Consider the following 10,070-nt stretch of genomic DNA (forward strand, 5'->3'; position numbering starts at 1 on the left):
TCACAGGAATGAAGCCAGAAGTTACCCACTTTAGAATTTTTGGCAGCGCTGCTTGTTGCCACGTGGCAGATGATAAACATACCAAACTGGATCAGACTCTAGAGAAGGGGTTCTTAGTTGGGTACAATGAAATCTCAAAGGCATATAAAATCTACATTCCTAGCAATAGGAAGATTGTAGTAAGGCGAGACGTGAAGTCCATGGAGGACCGACCTTTCAGGTGATCTCGTGAGATGCCTGCGGGTGATCAGAATCAGTCAACAAAAGCTCCTTTGGTCTAGTAGCAGGGGTAGTCACAGGGGAAACCAGTGGGACATGTAGGAGGACAGTCACAAGGATCTAGTACTGTGACCAATACCAACATTTCCTCAGGTGCAGGAAATCCGAGGAGTTCTCAGCAGACGGAGCAACAGAGGCAGGATGGGGAGGAGCTGGTTGAACCTCCCACGACTAGTGATCGAGTCAGCGGAGAGGTTCGTAAAACATTGAGAGATGCAAAGGAGTTTATTGGAACTCCTAGGACGAACAAAAGACAATGCAGACAACCTGACAGGTTCCAAGTATTGGTGGCTGAGGTTGCAGAACCTTTTGGCTTTCAGGAGGCCGCACAACATCAAGTGTGGGTAGATGCCATGGCATAAGAGTATAGCTCTATCATGACGAATGATGTTTGGGAGGTAGTGCTAAGGCTGGAAGACAGATCAATTGTAGGTTCTAGATGGATCTGTAAGATCAAATATGCGACAAACGACAGTGTGGAAAAGTACAAAACTAGGTTCGTGGCAAAGGGGTATGCACAAAAAGAAGGGATAGATTATGAGGAGACCTTCGCCCCACTTGCTAGGTACGCTTCTATCCGGTTAGTTATATCCCTGACAGCCTAGATACGATGGCAGATTCACCAGATGGACGTCAAGACAACCTTCTTGAACGAGGTGATAGTGGAGTAAGTGTACATACAACAACCATAGGGCTTTGAGACTCATGAGAGGCACACTCATGTGTGCAGATTGAAGAAAGCTCTATATAGACTCAAGCAGGTTCCCAGGGCATGGCATGGTAGGATCAAGGTTACTTGGGAGCGGGAGCAAAAGCGGGTGCGAGAGCGACTTTTTCAGAAGCTCCTGGTTTGGGAGTGATTCGGGAAGCGATTTTTATATAATATATATATTTTTATATTTTGATGCATATATGTCAACAAAAGCATGTAGAATGATGAATTAGATATAAAAAGCATCAAAACATAGATTGAACCATATAACATCAATCATCTAGAAGTTATAATCTTCATCAGCCATGTCCACAAGTTAGTAACATACAACATGTTCAGTCTCATGATTCATCAATCTTAAAGTTTGAAGCTTTCAAAATTCAATATATAACATTTATCATCATTGATTAGCAAAGTCGTATTTGTAAGTTAAGTGTAACCATTACAACAAAGAATATCTAACATGAAATGAAATGACTTTCAACTTTCACGAAGCATCATATTCATAATTCATTACCAATGAGTTATAATTGCCAACTTCAAACTCCAAACTTAAATTGTCATATATTGTTTACAAAAAATATCATAATAAATATGAAAGAGTCAATAGTTATTAAAACTAGTAGAAACTAGAAAAGGCAAGTAAATCTATTATCTATTGCTAATTCTTGGGCCTCTTGCCACGAGAAATGTCTAATTTCTGAGCAGGTCATGGTATTGGTGGTCTTCTAGGAGTCTCCTCCCGCATAGTCGCACGACCAGAACCAAAAGGAACATGCCCTCCATGTGAGGATGTAGATGGAGGTGGCGACAACAAAGGAACAATAGTTGGAAATCAAGCACTGGCATTGCTACTGGATAGGGGTGGCATGGTTGTTGTTGCTTCATCATCATCTCCCAAAAATTCTACTTCCAATTCTTTAAGATGTATAGTGTCATCCTCCAAATTATCGTCCTTTGGGTGGTTGTCCCAAATTTTATATGTTGGATCCTCATAAGCTTGATCACAATAATGTCTCAACAACCTCAAGTTGTAGTGCACATAAACCAAGCTTTCTGCTTAGTTTACATTAAGTCTGTTTCTTCTCACATTACGTATGAAGCTGTAGGTGCTCAAACACCTCTCTGCAGAAGAAGTATTTACAACCTGTGAGAACTTTTTTTTCCAATTTTGGCAAAAGTCCCATGCTGCCATATGCTTCCCACCATTGAGAGCATCGGATCTGTGTCTATCTTCCATTGCATGCAAAGAACCAAACAAACTAGTGCAATTGAAGTATCTCCCTAATTGAAGATGCATATTAGCACACTCCTCCCTATCAGGGACTAGCTTGTCTAATGCTTTTATATATCCCTCTTGTACCTCTGGATTTTTATGGGGTTTGGCCCTAACCCCACCCCCAGGTGCAGGTTGGCCCAACCAAGATGGAGAGTAGTATTTTGGCATAAGGATATATGCCAAGGCATGTAGTGGAACATTAAGTTTATTCCACTGTGTACACACACAATTGTGAATCATTGTATACAAGTTGGGATCATCTTCCTGAACAATATCTTTTATTTGCCCCAACATGGTATCCATCTGCTCATACACCTCCCCAATCACTGGTTTATCTGTATCTGAAAAACGAATCATGCTATAAATGGGCTTGGTGAATTGTAATACTTGCCTCACACGTGCCCAAAACAGACCATCAAGGGCGGTCTCCTCCACCTCTTCAAAGCCTTGCTTGTTAGCTGCATTTGTAGCCTTGTCCTTTAATACCTGCCAGTGTGCACTTGATACCATGCTAGCCAATGACTCTCTTATGTTCAAAAGGCGCCTGAAGGTGAGGTAATAGCTAGCAAATCTAGTCTTCGCAATCTTCAACAACTCCAATATTGGGTGACTGCAGAACAACCCATGGGTATTGCTATGATTTGTAACAAATTTTATCGTTTGTTTGCCTCTCTTGTACAAATCACCAATCCATTTGTATTGTTGGGTTTTTTTCTTAATAATATCATGCATCAAAAGGTTCATTTTGTGAACCAAACACCCAAACCAAAATATGTTGGGGTATTTATCCTCAATAATTGCTCCTGTTGCCTTATAATTAGCAACATTACAGTGATGACTTAGATGACATTGTATGGCCCAATACGTTCAATTGTTTTCAAGTAATGGTTCTGCAATGTTGATGCTGGTCTTGAACTTCTCTGAGTAATCATATGCTGAAAGGAAGATGACACCACTAACAGACACAACAAGAACACTTATCAATGACTTGCCTTTTACATTTGTCCATCCATCAGATACAATGGACACCCCATGCTCAGTCCAAGAATTTGTCATTCTACTCAAAGAATGTGATATTTTTGCTTTTTCATGATCAAGTCCAACAATTCTAGCCTTGTCATACCCAGGGCTCTTGTATCCTTTGGGGGCATCATTTATGGCAAAAACCATTTCATGCCAATAAGGTGAGCGAAGAACATTGAATGGTATCCCACATGCATAGAGAAACCGGTAAATTTTTGAATCCACATCATTCCTACACCCTTCGTCAAGGAAATATGATATGGTTCTACGCCTTAAAGAGATATTTGCTTCTGTGCCTCCATATCTGTTACCATGGGAGGACGTTGAAGGAGTTCTTTGTGCATGTGATTGCGAGCTATATTCAAAGAAACCCTTTGATTTTTTAGATTTGTATTGGGCTTCCTCCTCTTCACTTATCTATTTGGCTCTTTATATTGCTGACACATTTACACAAGCTTTGATTCCTATTGGTTTATCTCCATCCCGTGGCCTTTTCCCACAGAGGTAACGGGTGTATGGACCTGTGTAAGTTTTGTTGTAATGGTTGCATGTAAATTTGGTGGTTCCACTCCCTTTCCCCGCTTCAGACCTAGTAACATATTTCCACAATGGGGTTTGGTCTTGTTTAATTTTTGAGGCCTCATCATGTCCACTCTCTTCCTCCTCACCAAGGTACTCCTCTTTCAGGTTTTCATCGAATCCACTATAACCCACATCTTCATCATGATCAACCCTCCTTCTTCTACTCTCGAACACCATAATAACTAAAAAAGGAACCAACAAGAAGAAAATGCCAAGCCATATAGCCACGATGTTTGAAGTTTTGAGTCTGCAAAAATTGGAGGAATGGGAATGGGAAATAGAGATTTTTTATTTAGCAATGAACATAAAAAAACAAATATGGTAGATTAGAGTGTAGATCCTACCTCTTTGTTCAACCCCAAGCTCCAATCTCCCTTGCAAGCTTGTCCAAGCTCCTCTCTCTTGCGCTCTCCAACTTAGATAAATGGGTGAATAATGGGAGGGGAGAGGGTCTTTTTAACCTTTTCCCCCTCCCCTTCCCTCCCTTTCCTCTCCCTCTTCGTTTGCCGGTCTTCGCCTACCTCTTTCGGCCGCATGACCTTTTTCGGCACCGACAAGAGCGCTTTTTTAAGAGGGGGAGTGGTCGGTAGCGATCACTCACTGCTCCCCCTCTTAAAAAATCGCTCCTGGAGCGGTCAAGGAGTGATCGCTCCCCTAATCGCTCCCTCAAAACCACGGAGCGATTTTTTTTTAAAGGCAACGCACTCCCTAAATTTGCTCCCTTTGGGAGCGATTTCGGGAGTGTGTATGAGAGGTAGTTCTTGAGCGGAGCGCAAATTGGGAGTGGATTCGGGGGGGGAGGCGCTCCCCCGCAACCCTGGGTAGGATATACAACTACTTGCAGTAGATGGGATTCGTCAAGAGTGACATGGATCCCAACCTTTACTATTTGATGGTAGAGGGTGAACTACTCATTGTAGTTTTGTATGTGGATGATCTCTTTTTGACAGGATCATCGGGGCTCATAGAGGACTGTAAGAGGAACTTGGTAGCAGAATTTGACATGAAGGATTTGGGGTTGATGCATTATTTCCTAGGATTATCTTCCCTTGGCAAGGAAGATACACTACAAATATTCTGAAGAGGTTCAGAATGCAGGATTGCATACCCATGTCTATGCCCATGATCACCAACTAGAAGAAGATAGATGCATCAGATGACAAGGATGTCGACCCCACCTTGTATAGACAACTTATTGGATCTCTCATGTATTTGGTCAACACTAAGCCAGATATCTGCTTCGCAGTCAATACCCTAAGTTAGTTCATGGTAGAGTCAAAGAGGGTACATTGGGAAATATCGAAACATATTCTAAGGTATGTTCATGACGCAGTCGATTATGGATTGAGATATACTTGAGAGGATGACGTCAAACTTTGTGGGTACACATGCAGATTGGGCAGGCAATTCAGTGGACAGGAAAAGTACCTCCGGGTACTGCTTCAGTGTTGGATCAGGGATGGTTTCTTGGTGTAGTAGGAAGCAGAAATCAGTAGCACTGAGCTCTGCAGAAGCAGAGTATATGGCAGCCAACACAACTACGTGTGAAGCTATATGGCTTCGGAAGCTGCTAGTAAGCTTGTTCAAGCAGAGGATGGAGGCGACCAGTGTCTACTGTGATAATCAGAGTTGCATAAAGCTCTTTGAGAATCCAGTGTTTCATGACAGGTCGAAGCACATCGATATTCAGTGTCATTTCATTAGAGATTGTGTACAATGTGGAGCAATCCAGCTACAGTATGTTCCCACAGAAGAGCAAGTTGCAGATATACTCATGAAAGCTCTAGGGAGAGCTAAGTTCGTCTATTTTAGAGAACAAATGGGTATGGTGGAGAACTCGTTTCAGTAGCAGGGACAAATTACCTTGGATGATTCTCAGTTGCAGCAGCAACAGATGAGAGGGAGTTGCAGTGCAGATGCAGCATTGGCAGCAGTATGGCAATGTCAGCAGCAACACAGATACATCGTATATAAGAGTTGCGCAGTGGTTGGCCAACGTGACAAGAGATGATGCAGAGACAGGGTGTGCAGTAGCACTAGAACACATTCCTTGTTAAGTGGGAGTATTAGTTTTTGTAGCATCAGATGTGTTCTAGCCACGAAATTTGGCGGAGAGGCTAGAATACATGAGATCTCCAAAACCCATAAATCGTTTTTGGAAATGCCGCCTAGAAGTGTCTCAATTAGATTATTAACTGGTTTTTAAATATTTCCTATGTCTAAACTTAGGGAATATGGTTAATTAATTAGTATTAATTGAGATAATGTGAGAATCATTTAGAAACTCACACGGATCAATCCAAAGATGATCCTAGCCATTGATTAAGTTTTAATCTTGGCTGTTGGTGCTCCAACAGTCGATTATAAGAGGAGATCGATGTGGTGATGGAGAATACACTAGAGCAGTTACTGAGTTGCCCAAGCAGTTCGATTTTCTCAGTAGGCAAGTCAACAGAGAGGATAGAGCTAGAGGGTGAGTAGTAGGTGGAAGAGGAGGGAAACAACATTCTAGGAGGAAGGTTTCCAGTTCCCAGAAGAGGCAAAGGAAGGAAGGTCGAAATTCTTAGAGGGCCAGCGTAAGCTCTATGCAGAGGGTGACGCAGGGAGCTGAGCGTAGAGGCTAGGAAGGCAATTTCAGAGGCAGAAAATAGCTCTTGGGTGAGAGAAAATTCTCACGATAATTTTTCCATTATTTTCCTCAGAGTAGATTTCCAGTTGGGCATCTAAATTATTATACTCAGAATTGATGCGGAAGAATAACAATAAAACCCTCATTTGTTGCACCGATTTTCCCACATTGGGCTTTTCCGGGGACAATTGTCCAAAAATAACCATATAAAAATTCTTGTGTGTGCTAGAATTTCTTAGTTTTTAGTATTTTAATGGTGAAAATTGCAATTGTGATTTTATTCGTTGTTTGCCGTAGCAAATAAACTGCATAATTAGATTTTCAGTTAGAAGAATAATTTCTAGTTATTGCAATAGATAAAAATTTCACAAATAATAGCTCGTATCTTTTTGGTGTACTTGCACTCCCTGTCCTCCAATCACATGCCCCAAGTAGAGCATCTTCGTCAACCCAAACTCACATTTGGACAATTTGGCATAGAACTAGTGCTCCTCTAAAATCCTCAACACCTCATCCAAATGTTGCAAGTGCTCCTCCTATGTCCTGCTATACACCAAGATATTTTCAAAGAAAACCAATATGAACTTACACAACTGTTTGTGAAAGATGATTCATGCAAGACTTGAAGATGGTTGGTGCATTGATTAGACGAAAGGGCATAACCAAAAACTCATAGTTCCCATAATGGCATTGGAAAGCGATCTTTGGAATGTCTTTCTCCCTAACTTGAATCTGATGGCACCTTGAGCGAAGATCTATCTTGGAGAAATCCTTAGCTCTGCTCAACTCATACATCAACTCAGTGATCCTAGGGATTGGGTACTGGTTCTTAATGGTCTTCTCATTCAAGGCTTTGTAGCCTATGCACATCTGTAAGGTCCTGTCATTCTTTTTCACCAAAACCACTGATGATGCAAATGGGCTTGAGTTAGGGCAGATATGGCCCAATGTAAGTAGCTCCTAGATTGCTTTCTCGATCTCGTCCTTGTAGGCCTTTGGATGTTGGCACAAGGTGGTAATAATAGCCTGAACGCCCTCTTCTAGCTCGATAATGTGCTCAAAGCCTTTATCAAGAGGTCTTCTTGGGGGAATGTCTTCTAAAACCTTCTGATGCTTCTGCAATAGAGCCAAAAGTTCTATTGGATTGTTATGAACATAAATTATGTAAAAATAGATAATAACACTAAATCAAAACAATGATTAATTAGTGATTAGTTTAGTGAAGAGGTGTGTCCCCAAAGGACACGACCGTTCATAAAGGGACACTTGCCTAGGTATATAAAGAAGAACTTCACTGTAACATTGAACTATCACTTGTACATTTTATATATAATAAATTATTATTTCAAATACCTTTTGTGTATTTTTACGTTAAAGCCAACAAGCTATAGGTTTTGTTGCTTCAGTGGTATCAGAGCCATGGCGCACAATATAATCATGCGAGTCTTTGAACGTAGTTCACCGCACAATATGCCATTATGTTTACGTCCTGAATGCGTTGAGCAATTTAGTAAAATTCAAGAAGCATTTTAGCGATTAAAAAAATCATGTGCAAAAGTTACAGCATGTTTAAAGAAAAGTTATGCAGAGGAAGACGATAGTGATGGTGAAGAAACGAAACAAGGTGAAGCAGGAGAATAAGATTTTGATCAAAATGATGAGGTGGATGTGGACTATCTTGAGGAACAAGAAGATGAAAAATATCATAACAACGAGGAAGATGTTGAAGAAGACATTGATGATGATGAAGATGAAAATATGGAAGAAGAAGAAGAAGAAGATATTTTTGAAAGTAATTATGAAGATGACATATTTGGGAAAAAAATGGATTATGGGAAAGAGAAGGAAGAAAACCATGAACAAAATGAGGGAGAATCACTACATTCTGAGAAAATTGGAGAAGACAGTCCAATGTACAAAACGCAAGGGTTTAATTGGGATGATAATGAAATTGGAGATGAGTCAAATTTAGATAGCACAAGTAGTTACAGTGGAAGTGTTGTGAAGAGGGGCTTGCCAAAAATTCGTTTTCACTGTTACCTTCCAAGATCTCTCATTATCAAAGAAATAACAGACCTCTCACCTTTCTCAAAATCTCTCCTATCATATTGTCCTTGCCTCGGACTATCTGTGTTAGCAACTCTAGCACTAGCATTAAAGCAAAACCAGATTCAACCGAAGCAAAGTCGGATAATTCTTCAAATAATTACACCAGGTGGAAACCCATTACGAGGAAGGTGGCAATGCGTGTTGGTTATGTTGGGACTAATTACAAAGGTCTGAAAATTCAACGAGACTGTTTCTACAATGACAATTGAGGATGAATTGGAAAATGCTATTCTCAAGGCGGGAGGAATGCTTGAGAGTAACTATGGAAATCTACATAAAATCAGATGGAAGAGGAGAAATCGAATTGACAAAGGGGTACATTCTCTGGCTACAGTAATAACAATGAAAATGGAGATTCCTGATGGTGCATGGGAGGAAGATCCAGATGGTATGGCACTTGCAGATGTTATCAACGGGCATCTTCCATACAACATAAGGACTTTCAATAAGTGATTCGATGCAAGAAATGAATGTAATAGTCGAAAATATGTGTATCTTCTTCCAGCTGAAGTTATAGGCATTAGAAATTCCAGCAGTCCTGAAGAAATACAGAGCCATGTCAAAGAATTCAGAGAAACACTGTAGTTATTTGAGGGGAGGTATCCTTTTCACAATTACACTATCCGTGCACAGTACAGAAAGTGTTCACCCAAGAGTCTTATTAAAATATCCAGAGCAAATTCTTTGGTTGAGAAAAGATCTAGACGAAAATCAAAGGAAGTTCAAATAAAGGGTGGAAATGATGCAAGCAAGAGAATATTATACAAGTTAGAAAAAAAGAAAATAGACTTCCGCATAGGAATTGGAGAAGGAGAATACAGTTCAATGACAAACACTAAAAGTGTAACCATGGAAAATGACAGCAGGAAAGATTCAAATTATACTGTCATGAATTGTTATCGACTCTTTGTTGATCTGGTTGGGTTAAAAAATATGGAAATTGAATCAACGACTCTTGTATTTGCCGCAGGGTGGAACGAATTGCCGCAGGATCTTCATATGGATATATTCTATTGGCTTCCTGTGCAATTTGTGTATAGGTATCGAATTGTGTGCAAGCAATGGAACGACTTGCTTTCCTCAAACTATTTCATAACTTGGTTTTGTGAGGCGTCTATCACGAAGTAGCCATATCTGGCAGTACTCGCTTTAAATCCAGAAAAGCCTTGTATGTTTTTCTGCTTCTGCAGGAGTATTCGTATAAATCAACTTGGGCATGTTGTTTAGCCTGGGCTTGTAGATGCCGATGCTACGTTCACTAACGGCAAGGATATCTGAGTTTACCCTCTTTACCTTGACCCTATTCACGATTTTCGATTTGTTTGTTTTGACCTTGCAGACTTGGAGTCTATGACGTGTGAGGAAATCAAGCTTGCGCCAGAAGATGTAGCGGTTGGTATGCGGTTGGCAAACACAGATACAATGGGAACACGATCGCTGCGAAACAGCGTGACCTT

The 10,070-nt window shown here is 40.6% G+C and overlaps 1 pseudogene across 1 annotated transcript in view; it reads left to right on the plus strand.

Moving 5' to 3' along the window:
• Positions 1-9,066, plus strand: part of LOC149142160 (uncharacterized) — a 60,414-nt pseudogene extending 51,348 nt beyond the window's left edge. The window contains exon 15 of the transcript XR_016265093.1: positions 8,553-9,066. The product of XR_016265093.1 is annotated as an uncharacterized LOC149142160 (transcript). The remainder of the gene's footprint in view (positions 1-8,552) is intronic.
• The last annotated feature ends 1,004 nt before the right edge of the window (positions 9,067-10,070 follow it).

This window comes from Pinus tabuliformis, chromosome X (genome assembly GCF_031772625.1).
Source record: "Pinus tabuliformis cultivar Carrire ecotype Pingquan chromosome X, CPIR1, whole genome shotgun sequence".
Classification (NCBI taxonomy): Eukaryota; Viridiplantae; Streptophyta; class Pinopsida; order Pinales; family Pinaceae; genus Pinus; species Pinus tabuliformis.